The sequence below is a fragment of the Ambystoma mexicanum genome, chromosome 3q (assembly GCF_040938575.1).
Source record: "Ambystoma mexicanum isolate Mex_15411 chromosome 3q, UKY_AmexF1_1, whole genome shotgun sequence".
NCBI classification, from domain to species: domain Eukaryota; kingdom Metazoa; phylum Chordata; class Amphibia; order Caudata; family Ambystomatidae; genus Ambystoma; species Ambystoma mexicanum.
In genome coordinates this window covers 269,035,977-269,054,806 of record NC_090926.1, presented here as the reverse complement: position 1 = coordinate 269,054,806, position 18,830 = coordinate 269,035,977, and positions in this window count along the sequence as shown.

Here is an 18,830-nt window from a genome sequence, read left to right as displayed (position 1 = left end):
GAATAATACAGTTGATGTTTTAATTGTAGCAGGAGCAGCCGACACACTGGTCGTTCTCAAGGCGTATGCAAAACAAATATGTTGATAAGTCTTGGAGGGGTAATCCCACAAAAAGCGAAGCGATGTGAGAATCACTCTGGCATCGCATGCAGATAACAGTCCCTGCCGTAATGGCCGTGGCAAATATATTACTCGTACAATCGAGCGGTCAAATAGCAAGGATATCCCCGAAAGCCGCTTTTCATTGTAAATAGTTCCGGAACATGTACATACTTTCTTTTTTTTTTTCATCCCATGGAGTAATGGTTTTTTATGGTTTACATGTTTGGATTTATTTCTATGGACTTTGGCAATGGACCACTTATTTTACATGTCTTGGCTTTTCATTTTTCCTTGGACTTTACTTTCTTTTTCATATTGAATTCATTATTTATTCATTTGCATGTGTGGTTTTCATTTTGTCATTTTGTTTTATTTTTAATACATTTCATTAATCAACATTATTGGTGTGGTGTACTATGATTTATTTTGTGCATGTCTCCATGAGCATTGGCTCAGTCATGTGTTGCCACTATGTGGCTCTGTAGGACATTTGTTGATGGGCATGCTGGTCCTTTTCAGACTATCATGGAATGGGTAATTTACTAGGGAGTGGGTGCAGTGGATTGTTGGGTGTTTGCACTGGGGGTGGGATTTGGGTTGGCATTAGGGCCATGGGTCTGTATAGTTATGACGTGGTGTTTGGGGGGGACATGTGTTGGGCCTGCTGGCAGGTTGCCCTCACTGGGGGTGGGGGGCGGGTCATGAGTCGAGGCCTGCTGGCAGGTTGCCCTCACTGGGGGTGGGGGTTCATGTGTCGGGCCTGCTGGCAGGTTGCCCTCACTGAGGGTGGGGAGGACATGTGTCGGGGCATGCTGGCAAGTAGCCCTCACTGGGGGTGGGGTGATAGGGGGACATGTGTTTGGGCTCCCAAGTGCATGGTGCCATGTGGGCTGCCTGCAGGGCATGGTCAGGTTGGATGGGCTACCTGCGGGGCATGGGGAGGGAGGGGGGGCTCACCCAGGAGGGCCCACACTGCCAAATCGCATGTGAAACTCCCCGCACACCCCCGGAATACACGTACCCCGCTCGCGACAGGCTGATCGCGTGTGAAACTCCCTGCGCACCCCTGGAATACGCATACCCCACTCGTGCCAGGCCGATCGCATGTGAAACTCCCCACGCACCCCCGGAATACGCGTACCCCACTCGTGCCAGGCTGATCGCTTGTAGAACCCCCCACAGACCCCCTGAATACACGCAAGCAGGCCATCCACCCTCCCCATGCCCCGCGGCAGCCCATCACCCCTGACCATGACCCGCAGGCATCCCATCACCCCTGGGCATGTCCAGCAAGCAGCCCATCACCCCAGACCATGCCCCGCAGGCAGCCCATTACCCCAGACCATGACCCACAGGCAGCCCATCACCCCTGGGCATGACACGCAGGCAGCCCATCACCCCTGGGTATGCCCCGCAGGCAGCCCATCACCCCAGACCATGACCTGCAGGCAGCCCATCACCCATGGGTATGCCCCGCAGGCAGCCCATCACCCCTGGGTATGCCCCGCAGGCAGCCCATCACCCCAGACCATGCCCCGCAGGCAGCCCATCACCACTGGGTATGCCCCGCAGGCAGCCCATCACCCATAGGCATGCCCCGCAGGCAGCCCATCACCCCCAGACCATGACCCACAGGTAGCCCGTCACCCCTGGGCATGCACCGCAGGCAGCCCATCACTCCAGACCATGACTTGCAGGCAGCCCACACCACAGTGGGGACATTTTCCATGCAATTTCCCTGGCACAGGCGGAGTACGCTTATTCAAGGCGGTGCGCGAGTTGATTTCCACACGTTTTGGCTGCCACGAGCGGGGTACACGTATCGAAGAGGGTGCACGAGTACATTTTCACGTGTTTTGTCTGCCGCTAGCGGGGTACGCGTAGTTTTTGATGCGATTACAGTGTTGGGGCCCTGTAAACTGGTCCAGGGTTAGCGCGGCCCTTTGCGCCGTATTGGGGATTTCGATGGCTTTTCCTTGTGCAAGGGGCATTCTTGGGGGCGTAACTGGCACTGCGGGATGTTCACTGCGCCACGGCTTCAAATGGCTTGGTAAATCCATGAATACGCGGTGCTCCAGAATGCCGTTTAGTGCACAGGGCTAGCACACGCTGCGCAGCTTCTGCACTGAATTCTATGAATTACCCCCACAGTGTATAAAAACTGAGCACGAAGGTGTGTGCCATCAAGAGGCTGACCGGCCCCCGCAGGGGGTGCTAGAGGGACAGCCTACATAGCGGGCTGTCCCCTCTGGCCACCCCCTTCCGGGGGTTGGTCTAGCCTCTACTCTTCCTTCTTCTAGGCGGAAGAGGCTTCCCCAGGGACCTGGCTTCCGGTCAGGTTTCCCCAGGGACGCTTATAAGGGCAGGAGCTGCGGGCAATCAGCCTCTTTGCCCAGCAGCTCCTGCCACGTTGTTTATTTATGATGGCAATGTTTTTTAGATGTGATGGCTGCCGCGCCACGCCACAGCTGTTTTTACTAAATGGGCCATGTATTCGCAATTTGCTGCACAATGTACCGCATGATTGTTGCGGGTTTGTCGGTGGCCGCTGGGCCACATTGTTGGTTTATTATTGACAATGATTTTCTAGAAGCAATGGCCACCGGGCCACGCCTGCAAGAGTATGGTCTGCATGTTTGCACGTCAGGAGTGGGTGCGTTTTGTTTACTGAGTGGGCTATGCATTCACATTTCTGGGGTGGCCGACGCGCCACGTGGCCAGTATTTCAGCATGCTTCCACAAGTCGGGTCGCGTGTGTGTGGATTAATGAGCATGTATTAGTATCGTGGTTGACGCCGCGCCGCGTTGGCTAATTTTGCAGCAATTTTCTCAAAGGGGAGGGTTGCCGGGCCATGTATTGAAGCAATATGAGCGGCATGTTCGCAGGAGCGGGGAGCATTTGTTTAGTGTATTCTCATTCGGAGGTCGCCGCACCATGTTTGTTTAGGTTCGGGCAACATTATGTTGCGTGTGTAGGTGGTCCACGGCCCCCAGAGCCAGGAACACGTTGCATTCGCTGCACGTGCGGGCAAGCTTTTAGGGGCAGTTATTTATTTAGCCGCAGCGGGGTGTTATAATGCTTTTGGGTTGCCCGCCGTGCCACGTGCTAACCAGATTGGGTTTCTGGTTAAGAGTACGGAATTAGGAGTCACTTTCGGTTTCTAATACATGCTTATAGGTTGTACTGCTGGGTGGCTGCCGCGCCACGGGTAGTGCGACAAATTTGAGCCACTCGAGTAAGGATATTGATGCACAAACGAGGGCTTTACTTGCTGGCTGCAACTTGATGGATCTAGCTCAGATGGCACAGTGCAAGGTTGCACGGCATCGATGGCAGCAGGGGGTCAGGTTCGGATCTCCACAGGCAGCAAATAGAACTTGAAAACAGCATTTATGGTTCTGCAGTTACTGCTTACCACGTTCTCGCCACGCAGAATGGAGGCTCCAGCTGTCTGTGCCTGCCACGCCACGGGCGATAACAGGCGCAATTCTGCTCGCACACTGGGCTGTGGGTTGAACCAATCCAGGCATGCATAGACGCGACAATTATGGATCTGGTGGCATTACATTTGTGTCAATTTGATTTTGTTATAGGACCCCTAGTTTGGATGTTTAATTGTATTATCAGCCAGGAGCTGCAACATTGGGGTTTATCTCCTATCGTGTTAGCGGTCAAGCAGGGTAGGCCTGGTGAGGAGAATGGAGCACAAGCCACAGAGTATCTAATCAGGGTGCATGCGGCATTACAAGTTCTATTACAGTCAAAGTGGGTTCTTTTGAAGAAACGGATTCATGGGCAAACATAAAACAATGTTAATGTATCACTTTTGTCTGAATGCAGGTCTGGCAAAGAATCAAGCGTATGGCGAAGGATTTGACTTTTTCAACACAGTAAAGAAGAGAGTTGTACGTTTAGGATGTCTGTGGAAGACTCTCGGGACCTGTTCCACACAATTGATGAAGTGCCCAACACCCCAGGTTCAAGCGAGGACGACGACGTGGGGGCGATCTGGGCCTTATTCCAAGAAAGGATGCACAGTGAAGGGAAGGGCTGGGCTAAGAAAGTTCTGAAAGGGAACTAGCCAACGCCCCCCCAGTCCTTGGTGGTCAATGTCCAGATCTACCCACCGCCCCTGGTAGACACCCCTCCCCCGAGTGCGATTACACTGAAGCCCTTACCCGCTAAGAGGAAGCGTCAACAAAAGGGTAAGAGAGCGACAGAGGTGTTGTATGTGGTGCCACCACCACAAGTTCCCAGCGAACTGGCTCAAGTGGGGCATGGGGCTACAGCATTACAGTCCATTACAATGCCGGGTCCAACAGGAGTTAACCAGCCCTGTCACAAGTTCCAATGGCAAATCCAGCCATGGTGTCCCCAGTAGAGTATAATGAAAGGTTTGGTATGATTTTAGAGGAAATGTTGTCAATGGTCAGGGGAGGCGGGGCTCTATCCGCAGGGACGGTCACCCAGCCAGTGGCAAGGAGCGTTTGGGAAGGTCCCAAGATAAACACTCCTAGCATTAACGCACCACCCACTCCCCCCTCCCCACCACTGGTGCCAGGCAGCAGTACTTCAGTGGCTTCCCTTGCCTCACCCTCATCGGCTTCAGGAACAGAGCAGCCAGTAACGGTTGCCCCCTTGTTATCTGGCAGGTCATCTTTGGCCTGGCACATCCCCCAGGATATAAAATAACTTATATGGGCCAGACATTTTTTTCAATATATTTAGCCTGTTGGCAGTAGAAGATGCTGGCCCCAACGTAACTGAGTGCTGAGGAAAACAATAAAAGGCACCATAAGTATAATCCGGAGGAGAACATCGCTAACTGGGAAAAAGCATTCGCTATAATGTCAATAATGGTGGTCGGTCAAAAAACCGAAAAAAAAATATCGAATTACCAAAATCTCGAATTTAAAATCTCGAAAAAAAATTCTCTCAAATTATTTATTTATTTATATGTATTTGTGGGTTCAGGTAAGTATAAAAAAAAGGGTAAAAAAAATGAAAAAAGGGGGTTGGGGGGAACCCCCCCATTTCGAAATAAAAACGTATAAAAAAAAAAATTCGCGATTTCTTTTGAGATTTTCAATTCGATATTTTTTTTCCGAGATTTTTTTATTCGTTTTTTTTACTATAAACCGTCAATAATAGTGATGGAAAAGAATCCGGAGCACGGCCCTGGTTTGATAAAATACAGGGAAACAATTGTTGGGGAGGCAAAGCAGTATGGCAGGAAATGTAGGCATATGATGGAACATTCCCCCACTATGACATGGGACCAGAAAGAGATGGACGGGTGGGTCACTTACATGGGAGTTAAGCAAAGGACCAGTATTCCCTAGGGGGGGGGGGGGGATCTGTACAATGGTGGAAAAAAGAACTGGTATGGTAAGAAAAATGAAGGGGGAAGGGGCCGCCCTTTCACAACGCCCCTCAGGGACGGGGGGGCCAGGATTCAGGTGCAGCAGGCTCGAATGCAAACGGAACGCAGGAAGACAAAGACAGGTAACAACGCTTGCCGGTTTTTCAACAAAGGCAACTGCACCTGGGGACACAAATGTAGGTACAATCAGGAGTGTGAGAAGTGTGGGGGGAGCCATCCGCTGGTCAAGTACATCAAGCGGGAAGGTGCCTCTGAGGGCAGAGGGCAGCGCAAAGGACAGTAAGTGCCCTGGCACCCTACGGCCCCCCCCCAGTAACTTTGGTAGCAAAAAAAGAGCAAAAAGAGCATGGATTTAAAGGAGAAAGGTCCCTTTCCAGTCAATTTACACGTTTTAGTTGAACACCTGAATCATTACCCCAGAAGGAGGGAGAGGGAGTTGCTATTTCAAGGTTTCACCAAAGGATTTGTTATTCCTTAGGAGGGTCCCCCGACTTGCCGCTTAGCAAAGAACTTGCCTCCGGCGATGATCTGCCAGGGAAGGTTGATAAGAAGATTAGCAAGGAGCTTGAACTGGGCAGAATTTCTGGACCTTTTGCGGTCCCCCCCTCCCCAACTTTATGTCACCCCTAGGCATAGTTCCCAAAAAAGAGCCGGGTAAGTTCAGGCTCATTCACCACCTTTCCTATCCAAAAGGAGAGTCAGTGAATGACTGGTTGAGCCCTGAACTATGCTCGGTGCACTATGCATCCTTTTGATCAGGCTATGCTAGCGGATGCTAACATGGGCACAGGGGCTTTGCTGGCCAAAGTTGACAGAGTCTGCATTCCACTTACTGCTGGTGAATCCGGCCAGCTTTCACTTGCTAGGTTTTCAGTGGAAAGGCGGTTTCTACGTTGACAAATGTATGCCCATGGGTTGTTCTGTGTCCTGTGCCTTTTTTGAAACATTCAGCACGTTTCTGGAATGGGCTGCACGCAGAGTGGAGCAATGGCGCATTATTTGGATTACTTTCTATTCTCAGGCAGGGATGGGTCCGGTGACTGTGCACTTGCAATGTCTGCTTTCCAGCATTTGATGTACGAGATGGGGGTTCCTCTAGCTCCAGGGAAGACAGAGGGACCGTGTAGGGTTCCAACTTTCCTTGGCATTGAGATAGATACTGTTGAGGGGACTTGTAGGTTACCTGTTGAGAAAGTAAAAGGATTGAAGGCAGAGATTGTGAATAATCTGTTAAAAGACAAGACCACCCTGGAAAAAATGCAGCAACTTCTGGGGAAGCTTAATTTCGCTGCCAAAGTTATCCCGGCAGGCAGGGTCTTTGCACGCAGGCTGGCGAGGGCAACTGCAGGTGTGGTCCAGAAACAACACAACCTGAGATTAAGCGCTGCCTTGAAAGAGGACTTAAGGATGTGGTACAAATTTCTAGACAGCTTTAATGGGGTTCAGATTTGGTGAACCCCTTGGGAGACCAGCACCGAGTTACAGATATTTTCCGACGCTGCAGGGAGCGAAGGTTTCGGAGTAATTTTAGGGCCCGAGTGGTGTGCCCAGAGGTGGCCACAGCAGTGGCACAAGAAAGGCAGGACAAGGAACATAATGGTCTTGGAGATGTTTCCCATTGTGGTCGCATTATTGTTATGGCCTAATGTGCTAGCCAACAAGAGGGTGCGTTTTTGGTGAGAGAACAATGCTGTGGTCCAAGCCATTAACCTACAGTCGGCATCTTGCCCAGCTATGTTGAGCTTGCTCAGAAAATTGGTGGAAATATGCCTGTATAACAATATTGAATTTAGAGCTCGACATGTGTCGGGCACTGCAAATATTGCTGCTGGCGATCTCTCGCTTTCAGTGGTCCAAGTTTCGGAAGGCCCACCCGGTGGCCAAGCTGGAGGGAGTGCAGTTCAGGAAGGAGTGGTGGCAGCAGGTGGCGTGGACAGGGCGCTCTCTGAGTTAAGTGAGCATTCGCTTATGGCCGGAGTCTGGTTTAGATACCAGCAGAGTTATGGTATCGCTTGTCTGCAGAGTTATGGTAATCGCTTGTCTGCAGGGTGTCAAACAGACTGCTGAGGAACAGGTACGCGCGTTTGTGGTTTGGGCACACAAAGAAGGCAAGTCAAAGAGCTGGGCTGCATCACATTTGGCGGCAGTAGCCTTCCACTTCAAACTGGAGGGAAAGAGTGATCCCACAAAAGGGTTTTTGGTGCGCTCTGCTCTGAAAGGCTGGGCCCATTCGGATCATAAAGCTAAGGATGTGCGCAAGCCCATTGACTTTGGGTTACTAGTAAAGTTGTTATCCGCACCATCAAGCGTATGCTTCAATGAGTATGAAATATCACTATTCAGAATAGCATTTGCATGGGCTTTTTTTGGGGCGTTTAGGATTAGTGAGCTTGTTTCTGCATCCAAGAATGACACATCGGGGAGGGCCATTGCCTTGGGAGATGTCTCTCTGTTCTGCAGGGACACAGGAGAGGGGGTCAGAATACAGTTAAGAAGAAGCAAAACGGACCAGCTGGGGAAAGGTTTTAGCATAGTATTGCATGGGGCCCCCCTCAAGCAGTGTTGCCCGGTTCACCTTCTTAAGCTCTTCCTACAGTTCAGATCATCAAGTGCTGGCCCACTACTAACCCACACCGACACATCCCCCCTTTCGGTTTTTCAATTCCACAAGGTGCTGGCAATGTCCTTGGGGGTCTTGGGCATCCAAGGGGAAGCCTGGTCCACTCGCAGCTTTAGAATTGGTGCGGCTACCACAGCCTTCCAGCAGGGCATGTCTCTCCGGGCGAACATGAAGTTGGGTAGGTGGGAGTCTGGCTGTTATCGGCTCTATGTACGCCCGCAGTCCAGTGCATTCCCGGAAGAATATCAGAAGCCCATCTCGCACAGGTCCAGGTGCAAGGCGGCTGGGCAAGGGGATCTGGGCTTTAATCGTGGCCGACTTATAATACGCAATTTTTCCCCACAGATGATGCAGTGTGGCTGATCGGCCACTCATTTGTGACGAGGGTGGAAAAAAGGGCTAGGCAATGGACAATCGGCCCCAACCTAGGATTCAAGGGTACAGAGTGTGTATGGTTGGGCACAACTGGAATGAGGTGGCACTCCTTGCTGCCCGCCATTCACTGGTGACTCCAGTGGAGACGAGCACCAAGGATGATGTTGATTCATTTGGGGGGCAATGATTTGGCCAAGTTGGATCGGGGACGCTTGCTGGCCCAGATACAGGTGGCTTTGCGCATAGTGGCACACAAGTTACCAGGCACTGACATTTTCTGGTCTGAAATGGTGCAGAAACAGGTTTGGAGGGACGCCATTTCTGTGGCTGGCATGGAGAAATCCAGGAAGCGCCTCAACAGAAGTGTGGAATAATTCACTAAGGCAGAGGGCCTGGGGTATGTAGGGCATTGCTGCTTGAGCTCCTTGCCTTCCCATTTCCATGCAAACAGGGTCCACCTATCCGACAAAGGCAATGACGTTTTCTTGACTGCTATACTGGGGGCACTAAGAAGGGCCGGTTGCAGATAATTTTAGGGTGAGTATGGTCTTAAAGTTATGTTTGTTATGATAAGTACAGTCCTAAGGTTTGGGGGCATTGATGGCAGCGTAAGCCACCACCAAAGCGTGGCAGAGTATCGAGGCGGTCCTAGCCAATGAGGGACTTCACGCGGCAGCGGCTCGGGATTGGCTGGGCTCGAGCCGATCCCTCAACGGGCACCGACTTCCCTTCCTTAGGGCTCTAGGCCAACAACCTCCTGGTCAGTGCCCCTGAGTGTCCTGCTGGTAGTAACCAGTGTTAGCTGGTAGTAACCAGAAGTTTGTCCGTTTTTGCCGGTGGCAAATAGGATGACATGGTTCACCCGTAACCTGACTGTAATGATTATGTGGCTGGGACCGTCCCAAGTTTATTGTCTTGCTCCTAATAAACTGTGACCTTGTACTTTCCAAAAAGAACCTTACAAAGTTGTCTGTGTTATTTATTCTGATGTCTATTACACTGGCCAAAGGAGGTGGGGGTGGTGTCCAATGGGGATCTCCCCGCTAAGAGGCTGACTCGCCCCCGCAGGGGGTGCTAGAGTGACAGCCTACATAGCGGGCTGTCCCCTCTGGCCACCTCCTTCCAGGGGTTGGTCTAGCCCCTACTCTTCCTCCTTCTAGGCGGAAGAGGCGTCCCCAGGGACGCTTATAAGGGCGGGAGCTGCGGGCAATCGGTCTCTTTGCCCAGCAGCTCCTGCCGTGTGTTGATTCCCACCCATACACCAGATATGAGTGAAATTCAGGGTGCGATAGGATAAAAGGTCAGATGACATGAGAGTTTAGCATAAAGCTGTGCAGACCTTCTTAATGTAAATAAAATAGAATAGTATGTAGGATCAGGGTGAGGCGTTCGTATCACCGACAAAAAAATATTCATGTAGAAATCTTGATAAAGTATAGTGATAACATAATTGTATTGTGTTGTGTGATTTGTTCCTAATTTTCTTCTTTTGTTACAGGCGGAGTATCCGGCCGGTCCTAGCCAATGAGGGACTTCACGCTGTAGCGTCGGCGGCAGCAGCTCGGGATTGGCCGGGCTCGAGCCGATCCCTCGAAGGGCACTGACTTCCCTTCCTTAGGGCTCTAGGCCAACAACCTCCTGGTCAGTGCCCACGAGTGTCCTGCTGTTAGTAACCACTGTTAGCTGGTAGTAACCAGAAGTTTGTCAGTTTTTGCCGGTGGCAAATAGGATGACATGGTTCACAAGTAACCTGACTGTAATGATTATGTGGCTGGGACCGTCCCAAGTTTATTGTCTTTCTCCTAATAAACTGTGACCTTGTACTTTCCTAAAAGAACCTTACAAAGTTGTCTGTGTTATTTATTCTCATGTCTATTACACTGGCCAAAGAAGGTGGGGGTGTCCAATGGGGAGCTCCCTCTATGTATAACTGCAGTCTGGCATAAGCGATTGAGATGGTTGTTTAGTCTATGTCAAATTTAAGGAGCAATTCTGCTAAGGACGGACTGGCTGGCCGTAGATTTGAAAGAACTTTTAGCAGGGGTCCCGTCTGGCAAGGGAGATCAGCTTACTGTAGCCGTGGAGACGAAACTTTGAAGTGATGCTCCAAGACCACCCTCCCCCTATCTGCAGCACTGATGGTAGAAGCTTCCACGCAAGTAGCGACCCCCTTTCCGCCCCATCAAAGCTCAGACTGGAACTGGCAGCGCAGTCCATGAAGTGGAAGACGTTCTTATGTCAGATGGAGTGCAGCCTTGTATTGTGAATAGAGGCCACAATTGGAGCTCATTAAAACCAACTGAGCCGGGAACGGTTGAAAGTAAGGAACAAGTTACTTACCTGTAACTGTTGTTCTCCAGCATGGGTCTGGCATGGATTCACATGCTCATGAATATTCCCCGTCGTCAGACTGGGAATCCTCGGTAAAGAAAAAATCAGTATCAGTTTCGTTTCTGATCTGTCTTTCTTAGCAGTAACCAATCACTGATCTCTGGGTCATACTGCCCCCAGCCAATGACTGCGCTCTCCCTAAGCCCCGCCTCTGGCAGCCATCCTCAGATTTGGTAGCACGGCAAGTGGCAGTATGACCAAGTGAAGAGCCGCAGAGGGGTAGGTGGGAGGGTTCGCATGTGAATCCATGCCAGACCCATGCTGGAGAACAACAGTTACAGGTAAGTAACTTGTTCCTTCTCCAGCATGTGGTCTGGCATGGATTCACATGCTCATGAATAAAAGAATACATAGTATACACATCCACAACCACAGGAGGTGGCAACAGGCTCAACATTAAGCAATACAACAACTCAACATTAAGCATCTCTTACCTCCTCACCAGGGTCACCTTAAGCGAACAGGTTGAGCAGCGCTGCTTGGCCAACCCTGGAGTCCCGATCGACGCAGTAGAATCTTGTGAAGGTGTGCGTCGACCTCCACGTAGCAGCCCTGCAGATGTCCAGCAGGGGCACACCAGACAGGAACGCCGTGGTAGCAGCGATCGCTCTGGTCGAATGGGCTCTCGGACGGCCGGGCAGCGGTCAGTTTGCCAAACCGGTGACAATGCATGATGCAGCCGGAGAGCCATCTGGAAATGGAAGTCTTAGAGAGAGCCTTCCCTTGATTTACAGACCCAAAGTTCACGAATAGCTGTGACGTCTTCCGAAAACTCTTCATGCGGTCCACATAGAACTTCAGCGCTCTAGCTTGTCTAGCGAGTGCAAAGTCCTCTCGGACGGCGTCAAAGGCGACGGGAAGAAAACTGGTAACACCAACGGCTCGTTGAGGTGGAAGTCCGACGGCACCTTGGGCATGAACGAGCGTTGCGTCCTAAGCACTACCCTTGTGTCATGAAAAGTCAAGTATGGAGGCTTGCAAGATAGGGCCTGAATCTCTCCCACTTGTCGTGCAGAGGTGATGGCCATGAGGAACGCTGTCTTCCATGACAGGAACTTCAAGGGTGCCGAATGCATAGGCTCGATTGGGGCTCCCATGAGCCTGGTCAGCACCGCATTAAGTTCCCATGCCGGGGCAGGAGCCTTCACCAGCGGGAATTAACGGAATAGTCCCTTCATAAATTCCTTTACCAGGCGATGAGACCAAAAGGACGCCCGTCCCGTAGTCCTGGTATATCGGGAGATGGCAGCCAGATGTATTTTTATGGAGGCGAGAGCCAGTCCAGCTTTGGCCAGCGACAGTAAGTACGGCAGCACTTGAGGGGCCGTAATCCGCAAAGGGTTAATCTTCTGTGCACGGCACCAGACAGAGAACCTCTTCCATTTATGATCGTAACACTTGAGAGTTGAGGACGCCCTGGCCTTTGCAAGAACCTCTCTGCAATCAGCCGGGATATCGTACCCTCCAAACTCTAGCACTGCAGGAGCCAGGCCTGCAAGTTCAGCGACTGTGGGTCCTGGTGTAGAATGGCGCCTCCTTCTCTGGAGAGAAGATCCGCGTCCGCTGGCAGCCTGACTGGCGGGGACGTTGACAAGTCCAGAAGGTCCGGGAACCAGACCTACCTCGGCCACGCCGGTGCGATGAGGATCATCCTGCACCTGGATTTTTTGAGCTGGCTGATGAGGCGGAGCAGCAACGGCAATGGAGGGAACTCGTATAGAAACAGGCTGTCCCAAGGGAACGAGAAAGCATCACCCATGCTCCTCGGCTGTGGGAACCTGCTGGCGAACCTCTGGCACTTGGAGTTCGTCGCCGTCGCGAACAGGTCGATCTGGGGTTGCCCCATCGTTGGAAGAGTCAATCCACTTGATCCTGGCGCAGTTCACACTCGTGGCACGAGCGCAGCTCCCTGCTGAGTGAGTCGGTGATGGTGTTTTTTATTCCTGCCAGGTGGAAGGGAACCAGAAACATCCCCTGGGCGACGGCCCAGTGCCACAGATCCTGGGCCTCCTTGGATAGGGCTGGAGATCTGGTGCCTCCCTTCCGTATGTAGAACATCGTGGTGGTGTTGTCGGTGAAGATCCTCACCACTTTGTCCTTGAGGGACGGGAGGAACGACTTAGCGCCCAGAACACTGCACCGAGCTCCAAGATGTTGATGTGAAGAGACCTCTCCTCCGGGAGCCAAAGGCCTCTTGTGTGCAGATCTCCGGTGTGGGCCCCTCAACCCTCCAGAGAGGCGTCCGTAGTCACCGTCTCCTGAAACGCCCGGGTTTGAAAGTCCTGCCCGTCGCGAGGTGAGCCCGGGTGCCCCAACATAGCATCGCCCGACGGAACTCCTCGTCGAGGGGGATCCTGTCCTCGAAGCAGCCCCTCGCCTGAAACCAGCAGGCGTCGAGGAACTTCTGCAGCGGACGCATCCGAAGTCTGCAAAGGGGTACAAGGTAGATGCATGAGGACATCATCCAGAGAAGGGACATGATGGACCTCACCCTGGCCACGTCCGTGGCAACAGTCGCCGTACCTTGCCCAGGATGGTTTTGGTCCTCTCCTCTGAAGGGGAGGCCAATTGCTCCACTGTACTGAGCTTCGCCCCCAAAAACAGTGCTACTTGCGACGGAACCAGGTGGGATTTGGGGTAGTTGATGGAGAACCCCAGCTCCGTGAGAAACCGGACAGTCCTCGCCGTATGATCGACGGCGAGTTCCCTTGACCTTGCCCGGATTAGCCAGTCGTCCAGGTAGGGGTAGACGTGGATCCCCTACAGGCGCAGCCGCGCCCGCCACTGGGTGAAAACCCTGGGTGCCGACTTTAATCCGAACGGTAGGGCTCTGAATTGGTAGTGGCGTCCTTGAACCACGAACCTGAGGAACTTCCTGTGCCTTTTTAGAATGGGGATGTGGCAGTAAGCATCCTCCAGGTCCAGCGACGATAGGAAGTTGCTTTGCTCCAGCTGTCCCAGTATGTGCTGGTGGGTGCCCATCCTGAATTTCTGCGCCTTGATGTATTTGTTTAACCGACGCAGGTCTAGGTTGGGGCGCCAACCGCCTATCTTCTTCCTGACGAGGAAGTACCTTTAGTATACTCCTGAGCCCCGGAGCCTCCCGTTGAGTGAGCTCAATGGCACCTTTTTTGTGCATCGCCTTTACCTAGCAGCAGTTGAGGGACGTGATGCTCATTCCTGGCCACGGGAGGAATGTGAGGGCACTTCTTTAGGAATTCCAGCGAGTGCCCGTTGGCCAGGATGTCCCACACCCAACGATCGGTGGAGATGGACTCCCACACCCTGAAGAACTTCGTCAGTCGGCCTCCCACTGGGGTGCTTCGGTGGGGGCCCGACCACCCGGCCGGGTCAGTCTTGTTTGGAAGCGGCCTTGCCGCCTTGGCCTCCTTGGCGACGACGGTGGGAACCCCCTTGTTTGCTGCGACCTCTGTAGGCCTCCTGGGAAGAGGAGCGGGCCACCTGGCGGTAGGTGGTGGAGCCACCACTGGATCCTTTGGAGGCACCCTGTCTGCCTCCAGAGCTCCGAAAGGGCCGTCGCTGCTGAAGCACCCCAAGGGCCCGGGCCGTCTCCGAGTCTGTCTTGATGGCCTGTAGAGACTCATCCACCGCCTTACCAAAGAGGTTAGTGCCGTCGAACGGCATGTCCAACACTCTGGTCTGGACGTCCTGGCGAAAGTCTGTCGCCTTGAGCCATCCACGTCATCGGAGACAAACTCTGTTGCCCAGTTGGCGAAATCCGATATCGGCAATGGCTGTTGCCACCGTAATGGCGTGATCCGACGCCACCTCGCCCTCCTGCAGAATTTCTAGGGCCTCCACCCTTTTGTCATCGGGCAGGAAATCTAGCAGGGGAGCTATCTTGAACTAGAGCTCCCTGCCGTAGCGGGCCACGATCGCTAAGGCATTGGCCGCCTTAATCCTCGCCGCCGCGATGACTCGTCGTCCCATAGAGTCCAACTTCTTACCCTCGCTGTCCGGCGGGGAAGTGGAAGTTGAAGCCGCCGCCCCCCCGCTGCCTTCTTAGATGCTACCGAGATGACAGATTCTGGCGTGGGCTGGGCCCTGAGGCACAAGGGGGTAGCGTCGGGGACTTGGTACTTCTTCTTGTACCTGTCCCCCTTGACGGGTGTCGTGGCAGTGTTCTTGAGGAGAGCAAGCCCCTCGTCCCAGATGTCGTTGAGTAAAGGCACCGCGAGGACTGTCTTCCTCTTAACCTCTCGTCGTTGGTACAGAAACCCCTCCTTTTTCTTTTCTTCAGGACATAGCTGGAAGAGCTCGGATGCCCTGGTTATCATGGCGTGGAAAGAGCCAACCTCGACGGCTGGGGACGCCCGCAGGGGGGGGTGACGATGGGATGTCTGCTGTGTCATCGCCCCCGTCGTCGTCCGTCCCCATATCCGTCGCCGTATCCTCTCCCGGCGAGGGGGACGAAGGGTCCACCGGCCTCGCGGGCACGAAGGGCAGAGAGGGGTGGGACTCTCCTCCGCTTGTTCGGAGGGTTTCCCGACGGGCCTGGTTCTGGATCCTCCGTTAGGGTCTGTGGTAATCTCGTCCTTATCTCGGTACATAAGGATTGGATTCCCAACAAAATGGCCGCCGAGCTATCCTGGGGCTCGGGCAATGGCTGCGACAGACGGGATGGCCGCTCCACTGGGCCCTGTTCGTCGTCCTCGTCGCTATCTTCGATCACGTCAGCAGGGACCGTCCCCTGGGATCGAACCTCTCGTTGAGGTTTATGAACCTCTCCTTGAGGCCTATGGACCTTTCTTTGAGGCCCCTCTCGGTCTCCACCAGTTCCTCCTCAGAGGCTGATTCCGAGTCTAACGGCCAGCGCCCCCCCCCTCTTTTTCAGCCGGGGGGTCTTAGCAGTGGGCTGGAAAGAGGATTCCCTGCGCGGCGGCAGGGATACTCTGGGCCCAGAGGCCGTTTCCATTGGCGTAGTCTCAGCCGGCTCAGCCAAGGTTGCAGAGACCACTTCGGTAGAGGCCTTAGCCGGGTGGATCAAGGCCCTCACCACCTTAGGTGCGTCCTGGGCCTTCGCCTTGCGGGGAGGGTCAACGCCTCGCTCCCCCTTCGAGATCGACCGGGTCCGCTCCAGCAGCCTACCCGGGTTCTCAGACTTCCTCTTCCCCGAACGACGATCTTGTTTGGTCCGTTCCGAAAGGTTCTTGCAGGACGCACAGTCCTGAGTATTGAGTGCTTAGAGAACTAAATACAGGAAGCAATGGAGAACCTTTTAAAAAAAATGTGAATCTCAAGATAGCAAATGGCAATATTAAAGGTGATTTGCAGGCTCACATACATGGAAAGCAAGGATTTGAAAAGTACCATTTATTATCTGGTCATGACGTCTGGTTTATGGGACTTGTGTACAGATTTTCGACACTGATGAGCAATCACAATGTTTTATTAACGTTGTTTAATCTTCAGATAGCTCAGGAATTTTTTTCTATACACACAAATCTGGTAGTAGATCTCAAAAGGCCAGGAATTTTTTTTAGACAGGAAAAGTGTCAAAAACCGTTTGTCTTAATTGCATAAGAACATTTTTATTTTTTATTGGTTGTTTTAATCAAGGCAAATTTAGATTTTTCAACATAAAACTTGGTATGTTTACTAATACATAACAATATTCAATTTTAAAACATAATATAAATATTAAGAAATAAAAATCAGACCATTAACAATCTAAAAAAGTATCATCGCTAAATACATACATTAGTTATTGACACCCTCCCTTCCTTCTCCCTTTTCTAACTAACAGAGTGTCAATTGACATACATCATAGTGGATACAGAATGCGCTTTCTTAAAGATGTCTTGACTGGTACACTTTACAATTTGCTCGTGATTAAGCCTTTTATTTCCCCCACATCAACTCTAAACTGTATAAAAAGTTGAGGATTGCAAATCTAACCTTTTTTCTAGTAGTATGATACAATAACTCCCAAAAATCGGGCCAGGGTTAGATCACGGTAATCTGCAAACAAGGGTTTAAAATGTATCACTCTCAAAAGGTAATAATTCCGTACACAAATGGTTCAATGTTTCAGGCACTAATTTACAAAATCGACATTGTAGATTACTTGCTGTCATTAATCTGCGTAAATGCAAGCGTTCATAAGTGGGCACAAATGCAGTCGAAAGCGTAAGTAATCATCCCGTTGGCGTGAACTGGGAAATCGAGTTAAATAGCTTTCATTTATGCCATATCGTTTTAATGCAAACAGATTAGCCAAGAATTTGATATTTGAAACAGGCTTGCCTCGTGTGAATCAAATCGTATTCCCAAATGAACGTTTTAGCTTTGTCTGGATTCTCTAACAATAATTTCATCGAAAGGCCTGTGTTGGTGGTAATCTTCTCAGCTTTCCCTGACCAAGATAGAGGAAGTGAGTCTAGTAAATAATTTGCTAAGAGATGTAATAGACCAGGTTTCAAAAACAGTGATAGCAAGCCCAACTCATGCCTTATTAAGCATATAGGTTCAGATTTTGGGAGGTTAGCGCTTGCTTCCAATTTTGACCAATAGTTATAAGATTTCCCAGGTAACGCTTCTGACCCATATGTAATTAGAGGGATTACTTTTTGTTTATAATAAACAAGGATTGGGGTGATGGAAAATTTACAAAATTTGGCTTTGATCAAGCGAGCCTGTGAGGTAGCTGTCTGTAATTTGCGTTTAATATGCAGGACTAAAGCAGCGTTGCATTGTTGGTTGAATACCAAAGTGCCTAGATATATATAAAATGGCTCTGATGTCAAGAATACTTTTTGAAATGGCCATTTGTGCTTGGTACTGCAGTGTTTGAAACTTCCAAATTGTAGAACCTTATTTTTTGTAACATTAATCGAAATACAATTTTTCTGGGTATAATTATCGAGGGCACCAAGCAGAGCTCTGTTCTGGGTTTTAGAAAATAAAACCATGTCATCTGCGTATAAGAGGAATTTCACCTGCACTCCATTGATTTTAGGGGGGTCCGCACTAATTTCGAAGAAACAGCATCCAATATCAGCAATGAAGAAATTAAACAGGGCTGATGCTAATAGGCAACCCTACTTTAGGCCACGAGCAGTGTGGATTGGGTCTGTTAGTAAACCATCGGTAGATAGTTTAAGCTGAATAAAGGTGTCAATCACCCATTTTAAGATGTACCATGGGCACCCTTTTATCCATTCATTTTTTATACAACAGTTCCCGTGGCACGGCATCAAACGCCATCTGAAAATCTATAAACGCAGTCTATAATGGTTGGCGACATTGTTGTGATTGGTGAAGGATGCCATTTAATGTAATGATAGTTACTCCTGTTCCAAGGCCAGGTAAAAATCCTGTATGAAAGGGATCGCGATAATTATTCGCGACCAGCCATGCATTAAACTGCTTTAAGATTAAGCGTTGAAATATTTTGCCCGGGCAATCTAGTAATGCGATGGGTCGGTATGACTTTGGGTCGGCCCTGTTACACTTTTTAAAGATTGGAAAGATTATGGACTGTTTCTATGATTTGAGAACATGGCCCACCACAAATATATGCTTGAAAATTTGATGTAATATATCCCATTCTCACGGATAATGTTTCCCATTCTCGCGCATATAGGCCCATTCTCGCGGATAATCTTTCAGCATGCCATTGTGCAAGCCATCAGGCCCCACCGCTCGAGAACGGCTCAAGTTATTAATACAGTGTATAATATCTTCCACTTCTATTTGAAATGAGCGAGTCGTATTTTGGACAGACATACTCTACTCAAAATCAACAAAGGGGGAGCAATACAAGTCTCGAAAATATTCTTGCCACACATCTTTAGGCGTTGCACTGATTTGCACCACACCTTGAGTCTTAGAGGTGGCATTGTTCAAGCAGGCCCAAATACCACAGGTAGATTTGCTTAGGATCTGCTTGAGCATAAATTCGCTATCACGTTTGTACCGATGAAATCTATGGTCTT